Raw genomic sequence first — 11,952 nt, 5'->3', positions numbered from 1 at the left:
GAAAGAGACTCCCTTGTATGTTCTGTACATGTTCCTCATATCATGCAAGCCTACTATTTTTCCTTACTTGTAAAAGGTTCAGGCTATGACTTGTATCAAAGGAGTAAATCTTAAAGGCCAAATTCATCCATCTTTCCACTGTGATCACCAACAAAAAGTCAGCATTAAAAAGTCTCCGTTTACCAAGAAAGACACAACAGAGATACCCCAATTCTTACAAAGTATAAACGCTGACAGTTCAAAAGTAAAGTGTATAAACTTTGATGAATAATACTAATGGCATTTTTACTTATTTTTATAAATCTGAAAAGTCATTAAATGAGCCTTCCCAACAACAGTCCTGCAGATTGAATCAGTGTTATTTTCATAGGATCCCGTTACAAGTCCTGGCCCTTCCCAAAACTAAACTGCATAACTTTTGTTTCCTTACTTACCACATGCTTTAGTTAGATTACAAGAAACACTTCTAGATTATAAAACACTTCCTTTTTTTTAAGCAGGTTGTGTGCCCCCTTCCCACCTGCACCCAGTCTCGAACCAATAGTTTGTTAGCTAAAAGTCTTTGCCATGTAGCCCTGTCCCAGGCTAGTTTTTTTTTTCCAATCTGTGGTGTCAATGCCACACTTTTTAATATTTGCCTTGTGGGCATCCTTGAAGTGTTTCCTCTGCCCCCACGTGTCCTTTGTTCTGGACTGAGTTGGGAGAACAGCAATTGTTTTGTACATCAGGCATGCGCACACAATGGCAAATGATGCTGAATAATCAATGTTTCCATACAGGTGGTGTTAGCGTCAGTGAGGACACCGGCATTTGTGCAACGATCCTCCTATTTTATACCAAGGTTCTTCCAGAGGTAGTGCTGGTGATGGCCTGCCAGGCTTTTCAGGCCTGTACATCACCTAAGCTTCACAGCTATAGAGAAAAGTTGGGATTATCATAGCCTTATATAGCAGGAGCTCTGTTCAAGTCCTGATGTGATTGATGATAATTGAAAACACAATGATAGTCTTCCGAAGGCAAAGCTGGCACACTGGATCCTATACAGGATCTCCTCAATGTTGGCCTTCTTTGAGAGATGACTGCCGAGGTATGCAAAGTAGACAACATTCTCCAGCTCCTGTCCATCAATGAGGATCTTTTCCAGGGGAGTTGACTGGCTCGGAGCAGGTTGGTGAAGCACCTTTGTTTTTCTGATGTTTAGGGCCAGTCCCAGGCACTGGTATGCTTGAGAGAAGCAGTTAAGGGACACGTGTAGGTCTTCCTACATATGCAAAATGACAGCACAAGCATCGGGGTACTGCAGTCCCACAATCAAAGCCGAAATAACTCTGGTTTTGGTATAGAAGCAGGAGAGATTGAAAAGGCTCCTCTCCATCTTGTTCTCAATGCCAGTGCCATGTGGCAGATGGTCACTGATGAGGATCTTGATGACTACAAGAAAGATGGAAACCATAACTGGTGCAATCAGGCAGCCCTGTTTGATGCCAGTTCAAATGGCAAAGGGCTCCATACCAGAGCCACTGCACAGGATGAAGGCAGTCATCTGGTCATAAAGGAGTCTTAGGATGGTGATAAATTTCTCTGGATAGCCAAACTTCGATAACATCTTCCATACAGCCTCACAGTTAACAGAGTTGAAGGCTTTGGTCAAATCAATAAAGGCCATATACAATTCCTGGTGGTGTTCTCAGCATTTTTCCTGGATCTACCAGGCCACAAAAATCACGTCCCTGGTGCCTTTTGATGGTCCGGAGCGACACAAACTCAGACAGGATTTATTTGGCAAGAAGGAGCAGTTGATTCTGGAGAATTCGAGCAAGCATCTTCCTGGTGACAGAGAGGAGGGCAATACCTCGTTAGTTTCCAGAGTCAGACTTATCACCCTTTTTAAAAATGGTGACAATACTGGCATTCCTTGGGTCTGTGGAAATTTCCTCAGTGTTCCAGATTTTGAGAAATAGTGTGTGGATCTTGTTGGCCATAGTTTCCCCACCTACTTTGAAGATCTCAGCTGGTATGCCATCAGGGCCAGATGCTTTGTTGTTCTTCATCTTTGTTATCATCTGGTAGACTTCTTCAGAGATTGGTGGACTGACAAGTGCTTTCCTTACTTCAGTGGTTCCCAACCTTTTTTTGCCATGAGCCACTGCTGTGAGCAGTGTGTGGCAGCGGCGGTGGCCCGGGGGTATGGGAGCTCCCGGCACAAGACGCAGCTCGCCCTTTGTGTGCCGCACCACCAGCATTGCCCCCATGACCCTCATTTGGGTCACGACCTGAGGTTGGGAACTGCTGCCTTACTCAGTGCTGCAGTATGGATTCAATAGTTTCATCAGTCACTATTGATACTCAGTTCAGGAAATTTGGTAGTGCTCCTTGCAGCCGTTTTTAATGGACTTACTGTCTTTGAAGAGCATACTGCCATCTTCAGATCTAAGCAGGGTGAGTCTGCAAGCTCTTGCAGATGGCCTTGCACTAAAGAAGCTCTGCACGTCATGACTGAAGAAGCTCTGCACATCATGACTGTCAACAAATTGTTGGATTTCTTTCACTTACTCTTTCCACCATTTGTTTTTGAACTCTCAAAATCTTCCTTTGGGCTTCAGCTTTAAACCATCAAAAAGTTCCCTACTTCTGACTGGACATAGGCTGGTTTGTCAGCCATACAAAACTTTTCTCTTCTGATTGAGAAGGGCTTTGATCTCAGCATTGTTTTCATCAAACCAGTCCTGATGGCCTTGGGTTATAAAGCCAATTGATTCCATGCAAGCCTTATGGATGGTCTCTTTTAGAGCTTTCCAGCCTCCCTCAACACAAGTGTTATCCTAAGACTGATGAGTTTCTTGCTGAGATATGTTTGGAGAGCTTTGTGGTGTCTAGGAGTCTGAAGGCATTTGATGTTGTACTGTCTTTGGACTGATTTGGGTTTCTTTTAATGTTTCAATGCAACCCTAATGGACAGGATTTATCTCACTAGGTGATGATTGGTCCAGCAATCATCAGCTTCTCTCATAATACATGTGATATGAATGTCTTAGATCATGCACTCTTACAATGACATAGTTGAGGAGGTGTTGTTGTTATAAGCAGGGCTTTTATCCAGCCTGCAGAGGGCCTTTCAGCCCCACCCAGCCTAGGCACAGGGGACAGCCCAGGCTGTGGTGCACACGGCCGATCCCGCCGCCATCCAGTACACAGCAGGGCTGAGGAGGCACAGCAGACAGACTCGCTTCCCAGTAGCCCCTGCAGTGGTGCCTCCTTTCAGCTGCCATTGCCAGTCTCTGCTGCTGCTGCAGCAAGATTCAGCCCCGATGACTGGGCACCCCAGTCTGTCCGTCCCACACCCAGTACTGGGGGTGCTGGTTGTAGAGCCTCTCTCTCCATGGAGACCAGCCCAGGACCCACGCAAGCAGGCTGTACTCAGCTGGGTGGATGGGATGGGGCGAAGAGTGGACAGACAGAAGGGTTTGGGAGTGGGATGGGTGGGTGGGGTAGGAGCCAGGATCAGGACCACAGGGCCATAACAGCATAGGGCTGGGGCCCAGGGCAGACCCACTAGCCGCTGCTCGCATGTCCCTGTGGTAAAAGTAAAAGTTACCTCTACCCTTAGCCCAGGAAGATAAACATGTATAAATTTGCAATTGTTCCTAGCAATAAATATTTCTCATCAACACTGGCAAGGTGATTTTGAAGAAACATACAAGATCAAAGTCCCTGCTGCTGGCAATGGATCTGCATCCATTTACATCAGCAAATAATGAAGTCTAGAGAATAAAGATGAATTTGCAATGCATCCTCATTTACAATATGCCTCTTTTCACCAACACATCCCCATCTTTTATCTTCTTATGATTTTGCATTGGCAGATTGAAGCACTATACTTTCTAAAAACAGAGGTAAAGACAATAGTCACCAGGATGCCTAGGCCTGTTTTGATTAGTAGATCTCCCCCATACCACCAATTATTATTGCAATAATGATCCTTTTCAAACTGTTTTGAATTCCAACTTTGCATGAGCACAGAGGAGCGGATCATTATGAAATTAGCACTTCACCATCCTGTTAGGCCAACAAGGGACTAGGGATGTGAACAGTTAAACAATTAATTGTTTAACTGATCTGGCTCAGCTTATAGGTTATCTTTTAGCCTGGGGCTGGGAGCAGTCTGGGAAGGAAGGCAGAGAAAAGAAGCCCTATAGTGCCCCAGCAGGAACCAGAAGGTGGAAGGGTAGGAGGGAGGGAGAGATAAATGAGGAGGAGGGGAAGGGTGACTAATAACTAATAGCTAGGCTAGGTGTAGGGAGGGAGAGAGAAGCAAGAAAGAAAGAGGGGAGGAGGGAATGGGAGGGTAGGGATTGCCTCCTGCTCCCTCCCTCACAGCACAGGCTGGTAAAGCCTCTCTCTGGCTGCTGCCTGCCTGGTGGAGCTGTGCTGCCTGCCCCTTCCCTTCTGTGCTGGTCCTGGAAAGCTGTATGCTGGTGGGTGCAGCAACTTGTTGGCTGCTGCCACCAGGAGCTTCCTGGGCTGTGCTGCCTGCCTGGCAGGGCTGCTTTGACCCCCAGCTCCCTGCATTGCTCTGGGTGGGTGGGTGCAACCCCTCCTCCATGGCAGGGTGAGGCAGGGCAGGTGCTGCCCTATGGCTGAGCACACCCCCTTCCACACTGACTTTGCAGAGCCACGGGCTGGAGTCCAATGCCATGACACCTGTCCCCATCCCTGCCCCCAGCCAGATGCAGCACCTTCTGTTGCTACAACTGCCACAGGGCCTGGCAGGGCAAGGTAGACATAAGTGGACACAGGGCAACTCCCTTGGGCCTGTGGCTCAACCCCACAGCATGCCCTGCCAGCCCTGTCTGCACCCGGACTGGAGCTCAGGGGGGACCCACCCACCTGCCCACTTTGTTGTGAGGTGCAGCCCTGAGGAGCTGCTGAGTCCCCGCTGTACCTTGGAGGGCTGGAAGTGCCATGGCTGGTGTGAGGCTGGGCAGGGGCACCCCATCAGCCAGACTGCAGGTTGCCATACTGATTCATCATTTAACCTGCTGTAATTACATCAGGTTAAATGAATATTTATTTATACCGGTATATACATCCCTATATGGGACATCATGATAGCAAACTACAGTCCAGAGATCATAATACAGCAAAATTCTATAACTAGTAAGGGTGTGTGAAATGGGCTACGTTTGATTTGGATTCAGCCCAAATCAGGGACAGTGACTCGATTTGTTGATTCGGACCACTGTGCCCATTCAATTTGGCCAAATCCAAATCTGAAGATTTGATGCTGATTCAGAGAATCAGCGATTAGGCCATAGACACAGCTTTAAATGTTTTTTCTACATACCTTGGGGAGCAGGCATAGTTCGTGAACACTGAGATGGTGGAGTGGATAGGGTGTCCCACAGGAGCGCAGGAGGGCTCCCCATGTGCTCGGTGGTGGACCCCCCTGCATCCCCCTGGCTCGGCAATCGGCTGCGGGGGGACTCCAGGTGCCCTCCCAGACCCAGAAGGTACCAGTTGCTGAGCCGGGGGGTGAAGGGAAGGTCCCCTATGTGTGCCCCAGAGGACCTAGAAGTGGACCAGAAGTGCTTCTCATCCACTTCCAGGTCTGCTGCCGAGCACACTGGGGACCCCCCTGTGCTCCTGTGGGATGCTCCATCTGCCCCACCATCTCAGCATTCACGAGCTGCCTGGTACCTTGAGGTATGTAGAAAAAACAATTGGAGCTGTGTCTATGTCCGAATTATTGAATCTCTCCGAATCGATTCAGAGAGATTAAAGGGTCTCCTGATTCAATTCGGATTCAGAGATTTGGCCACTGAATTGGGCTGAATCTCCGCCGAATCAAATCAGCAGCCAAAGCTTCACACAGGTCTAATAACTAGGCACCTACTTAATTCACAGCCAGACAAAGGAATATTTGCAGCTTGGTCATGGCACAAAGATCTGATTTTGTGGCTATTTCCTGGGAGACCCAACCCTTGCTGCTGATTGATGCAGAGGCCCCAGGGGGAGCGAGGCGGGAGGAGAGACAAGAGGGCAGGTACCATTTTGGCTGCTGGCTGCCCTTTGTGCCAGCCCTCCAGCTGGCACCTTCCCCTGCCAGACCAATTTCAAGGCAGTGAGGACCACTGGCTCCCACTGGGGAGCAAGAATTTTATTTTTATTAAATTATTTTAAGTTGATTTCACAGACAATTGTGGATTTCGCGGTTTCCATGAAATCTGCAAAATTAAGTAGGTCCCCATCTATAAAACTGGGAAACATGTATTTAATTTCTAATTTCTCCTAGCTCTCTTATTGCCTAGGAAGAAGTTAAATAAATATTCTAAAACCTAGAGCAGAAACTGTACAACCATTCGTATCTCTTGGTTTGGATACTTCTTTATAGCGCACACAATCTGGAACTAATTGTCAGGTACATTTACAAAGACTGAAATATGAATCCTATTTTATACTGGTACGTGTATGAAAAGACACCAGCCAACTTGATAGGTAACAGAATAATGAAGAAAAAATCTCAGAGCCTTTCTCTCAATAAATAAAAGCAGTGCAATTCTTGCACCCTTCCCCATCACCTGCATCAGAGAAAAGCTTTGCTAAGAAGATGGGGTTTGCTGTTAATGTTGGGCATGAAAGGGTCAGCAGGGTAAGTGAATTCCAGAACTGAATATCCTTCACTAAAAGGCTCCACCACATGCCCAGTTTTACTTGGGTAAAATCTACTGGTGACTGGAGCTGCGGTATATAGTGAGACGGTCTTTCCAGAATCAGGTGTTTAAACTGAGCTACCTTTGCACTGGTGCTGTGCGCTCTTTGACTAATCCTGCTAAGTAAATGGGCCATTGTCTTGCACACTTACTGAAGATCCCCACATATATGGATAAAATAGAGAAGTTGTTATAAATCTTGGCTTGCCTGAACACAGGCATGAGTAAAAAGGATAATGTTTATATCAGGCAGAAAGAGTCATAACTTGCACCAATGACATGTAAGATAGAAAGGCACTCTAGGAGCAAGAAAGGGTCCAGAATTTCCATACAGTGTACAACCTTACTGGCCTTCCTCAACAATAAAGATGAGCAGGAAACTCTCCAAGTGCTTCCAATCTCACCTCCCAAACACTACTGCCTTTAGTTTATCCAATCTAAGGTTTGGCAAGTTTATCCTCAGGGTCTGGACGCATGTGCATTTGAAGCCATTTCAAAAGGGCAGCTGCTGTGACATTCTAATTGTTCTAATTCTAACACTAGATACAGCAGCTTTAAAGTCGGAGCAGTTCTCTTACACTTGTAGCATTCCTAGCTTGTCCACATATAACAATTAGAATGACACAGCTGCTGCCCTTTTGAAATAGCTTCACGTGTATGTGTGTCCACACCCTCAGTGAAGAACCCAAACAGGCCCTGAAAAAAGGAAGAGATAATATATTACCCCATGTCTAATGAATAATTTAAAGACCTAAAACTGTCTGACATCTACATGCTGGCCGCCCTGCATCACAAACCAGCTCACCATCTCTCCCAGCTCTCACAGATTCAGCAAGGGCATGAAAAAGCCCCGTGAAACCCAGGCACTCTTCTTTAATGAATACCTTCACTACACAATAACTATTATCAGTCTTCCTTTTCTCTGAACTTCTCTAACCCAGTTGTCATCACTAGATGAAAATCTGTGGGGGACAATCAAGGCATGCAGGTTACAACTTCAATGAAAAGCTGCATACTAGCAGCATCAAATGACTGGTTTCTGTTACATGTACATAAGCACCTTTCATATACAAATATATCAAACATACATCAAAGAGAGAGGTAGTAATGATCTCTATTGGAAGATAATATTCCATCGAAAAGCTATTCAAAAGAGTCAGGTCTCTCGTATCCCAAATATAAACGACCTTCCTTATTTTGAATTACCGTTTAAATGCAAAAGATGCTTTTTAACAGTATTTATGCAATTTTGAGTAGGGGAAATTCTTTAAATAGTTGTACAAGAAACAGATCAACTATTTAGCCTTTGCCATAAAGATAAAATGCATCTTTCAAGAAGAAATTGGTCCCCTTATTTAAAAATTGCTTAAGTATGGGTTCCGCTGTGTTTTAGTACCTGGCAAGTATAAAAGCATGGCTCAAACACTATTTGGCTTAAGGTCCTAAAATACGCTTATAGATCTACATAATATTGTGTTAGATGTATTCAAGTGACATCAAGCAACATTTGTTCTTGTAACTGCAGGGAATTAATTTTTAGCAATATATTTTACTTTTGTATGGTCTAACCACATTGTGCTAGCCATCCAAATAACCAGGTTTACTAGCAGTCACAATATAAATGTAAAATTTTCCTCTTTTCTGCTGGAACCAAAAGCTTGCTATAGTTATATATTGCTCAGCATAATGGCCATAAGCCACAGCATAACAAACTCACTGCCTAAAAACATGCCTTGCAAATCTATTTATTGTGTCTTTTAGAAATTTTCAGAATTATTATAATTGAATTGTGCCTCACTTTAGTGTATAGCTCCAGTTCAAGTAGGTTGTGTTTTTATGCTACTGTGGCCTCAGATTGAAGCCAAGCATAAAATTTAATTCTTCAATTTGAAAGAGCCTGATGAGGAGGAAAATAGCAATTTTAGAATAATGGCTCTAACAATAATATTGTCATATTCTGGTTTTTGAAATACTGCACCAAAACATTTTTCAAGTAGTTGCTATAAAAAGCAGGATGAAAAAAAAAAGTTTCCTTGGGTTAAATGCTTTCCTATTATAAAGCTAGGTTTTTATTAGTTTTTAAACTTGTGCAGCACCAAGGGGCCCAACAAATGATCAAAGTTCATTGTGCTACCTACAACTGCATAAAAGACAACGCCCTGCCAGAGAGTCTTCAACTTATGAAGACAACTGGCACAATAATAACTGGGGAAGGACGATTTTTTTCTATTCCTACCCATCAGCTCAGAAGTAACAACAGGACTGAAGTCTTGCAGTTCACTCATTTTCTGTAGTTTAATATGGGTTTGTTAACAACTCTTTTGCTTCTGTCCATAGCATCTGTGATTCCCAGGTCACCTCTTATCCAGCAGACCTGCCCTGTTTAGCTTCCAACATGAGACAAATTCTGGGTTCACTTAGTCTAGAAACACTGTAGGTAGAGAACTATGTAAACAAGAGCTGTCCTTTTTAAGTTAGATTCAAGAACCAGCATTGACAGTGCCTTCAATTTAGCCCAGAACAAAGTCATTCTTGAGGTCCAGAGGGGTAAGAGCTGAAGATTGCTGCACATCATATATACCAATCTACTATATAATTGGAAAGGAAAAGTAAAGCATCCTTTTTCTCTTGTAAGAGTAAGTCAAGGGAAGCAGATAAGAATTTTTCTCTCTCTACGTGACTTGAGGGGCTGCCATAGAGAAGGCAGCCTTTTCTCTCTTGCTGCAAGAGAAGGACATGGACCAATGGCTTCAGGCAAAGGGTTGGACTAGATGACCTCTGGAGGTCCCTTTTAGCCCTACTTCTTAATGACTCTATGGGCACGTCCAGACGAGCACAACTATACAGTATGTAGTGCCACAAACGCATCTGCAGGGGCACATACCGCAGTCAGGTGTTCTCAGTCAGGACTGCTAAGGATAAAAAAAAAAAAGTGGAAAAAAAAACGAAGCAGCACACACATGGGCAGTGTGTGTGGCTGAAAAGCAAAGCCAGGACACCCAGAACTGCCCTGCGGCTGTCAGCCAGGGTCAGGATCGCCACATCTGCAGCCCCAGGAGGCCCCCAGGACCCCAGGTAAGGCTTCTGGGGCCAGCACAGTGCTGGGGCCATCACAGTGCTGGCCCCAGCCTCCCCGACTGCCCCCGGGATAACTTGTCGCACACCAAAGTGCATGTGGTATAGGCATTCCCTGGGGACAAGTAGCTGCAGTGCAAGGTGCGCTGCTGCTACTTGTCCTCAGGGAAGCAAATGTCTACGCTCGTCTGGATGTGACCAATGATGACAACAGGATATGCTTTTGAATCTCTTATAGCATGGGTGGCCAACCTGTGGCACAAATGCCACAACTGGCATGGGCAACCTCTGTGGAGGACACACAGCAAATCAGGGAGGGAACAGCAGAACAGAAGCAGTTAGGACAAGAAGCAGAAAGCAGAGCAGAACACCGGGGAGAGTGGGGTGAGAGGAGGGGAAAGATGTTTCAGAGGACAGATGAGAAGGTTAGTACTGATGTCTTGCCTTCACTTATGTGTTACAAGATGTTGGAAAGCCAAACTGAAACTGGGGTTAGAAAAGAGGTACCAAATCTCTGATGTGTTCTCATTTCTTTAAGGATGTAAACTTTTTCCTGGAAGGGACTGTCTTTGCTTCTACTGTGCATGCTTAAATAGTAACAGCTCTATGAAACATTACTGCAAGCCACATTTTGCTGTATTTAAGTCTGGCAATTGTGAAAACCTTCAGTCTGCTGACCTTTCTAATTATACTTCATTTACAGTATGTCAACACAAAACTATTTAGGGTTTTGCATTCAATCAGTTTTTTAAATTGCCTAAACACAGCCTTGATTCTGGATACTTCTAAGTATAAAAGTGACCGTACAAAAAAAAAAGTTAAAATCGGCAGATTTAATACATGACATTTAATTTCATGCTCTGCTTGTTCCATTGTGCAAAGTATACAGTAGTTAAAATCACTAACTTAAAAATAAAAAAATCAAAATGATAGCTCATGCATTATTTGACAGCATATTTCGGGATTCCAAATCGCACTGGTACTCATGTCCTGGGCTAGTCCTTCACACCTAGGGAAAGTTCTAAACAGAGACTTATAAGGGACCTCACCAGCTGTCCATACGTGCTATTTACAGAGCTTGCCAATTTCCAAGGTCCCTGGCATTTCCAAGTCTTTATTTACTGTATCTTTCTCCTTGAACAAGATCATTGTACTTTGGAATAACAAAGGACTGAAGTGGAAAGGAGCAATATGAAGTAATAAAATACTTTACAGATTGTAATTCAAATTATTTAAATCGGTTCTCAAAACCAAGCAATAATAATCCTTGATGCATGTTTTGTGCTCGTGAATTTGCTTACACTACAAATTTAGATAACACTGTTCCCATTCTAGTCAAGGAAGGAAACCATTAAAAGAATAGTGAGGTATGACTTTTCAGCAGGTCTGTAGGTAAGCATTTATAGTTTGCAAACCACTCACGGGTCGAATATCCACTTCCCCTATGTACATCAAGTAGTATAAGTGACAAAGCAGATGCAAGTTTGTATAGCGACCAATTTGCCAATTAATCAAGCTTAAACATTGCAATATACAAGGTACTGTATAAAAAAGAACAGCAAAGAGTAAAAGGAATAGTGTTGTGATTAAAGAGTTGAGCAAGAGCCTGTAGATATATGCAAAAAGAGACAGTCTCTGCTCCACAAAGATTTAGAATCTAAAGAGAAAGGGGTGGACCTACTCAATCTACAAATATGAGTTGGTAAGGGCTCACAAAACCAGGGCCTGACATGTCTTCAGAAAACAAATAGAAAGAAGATTCCACAAGTCACCAGAAAACTGAAAAATTAACTAAGCAAAAAATTAAAAATTACATCAGGGCAAAAACTAAGTTATTGTCATATCTTTTTATTAAGGTTCTTCAAAGAATAAGGACTACAAATAGCCACACATTTGTAATGTAGAACAAAAAGCAGCAGAGGCATTAATATCCAAAAAGAACCTACAAATCTATTTTAATGTATCTGGGTTGCCTTGTAAGAAGAAAAATACTACTTTTTCTTTATAAGTATTTATTTCTTACAGTGCAACTCAAATATGTTTCCTTTATAAGAAAAATAAGTATTTTTCTTTTTTACAATTCCATTTTGCTTTTCTGGTGCTAAATTGCCTGTATGACATTATCAACATAACACAGGGGTAGGCAACGTTTTTTGGTTGGAATGCC

At 43.8% G+C, this 11,952-nt stretch overlaps 1 protein-coding gene across 1 annotated transcript in view; it reads right to left on the bottom strand.

Moving 5' to 3' along the window:
- SAMD12 (sterile alpha motif domain containing 12) overlaps nucleotides 1-11,952 on the bottom strand; it is a 279,773-nt gene that overhangs the window by 186,663 nt on the left and 81,158 nt on the right. The gene's annotated exons all lie outside the window — the stretch shown is intronic.

This window comes from Alligator sinensis, unplaced genomic scaffold, assembly GCF_000455745.1.
Source record: "Alligator sinensis unplaced genomic scaffold, ASM45574v1 scaffold895_3, whole genome shotgun sequence".
Taxonomy (NCBI): Eukaryota; Metazoa; Chordata; order Crocodylia; family Alligatoridae; genus Alligator; species Alligator sinensis.
The sequence above is the reverse complement of the archived record's forward strand: the minus strand, read 5'-3'. Positions and strand labels throughout refer to the sequence as shown.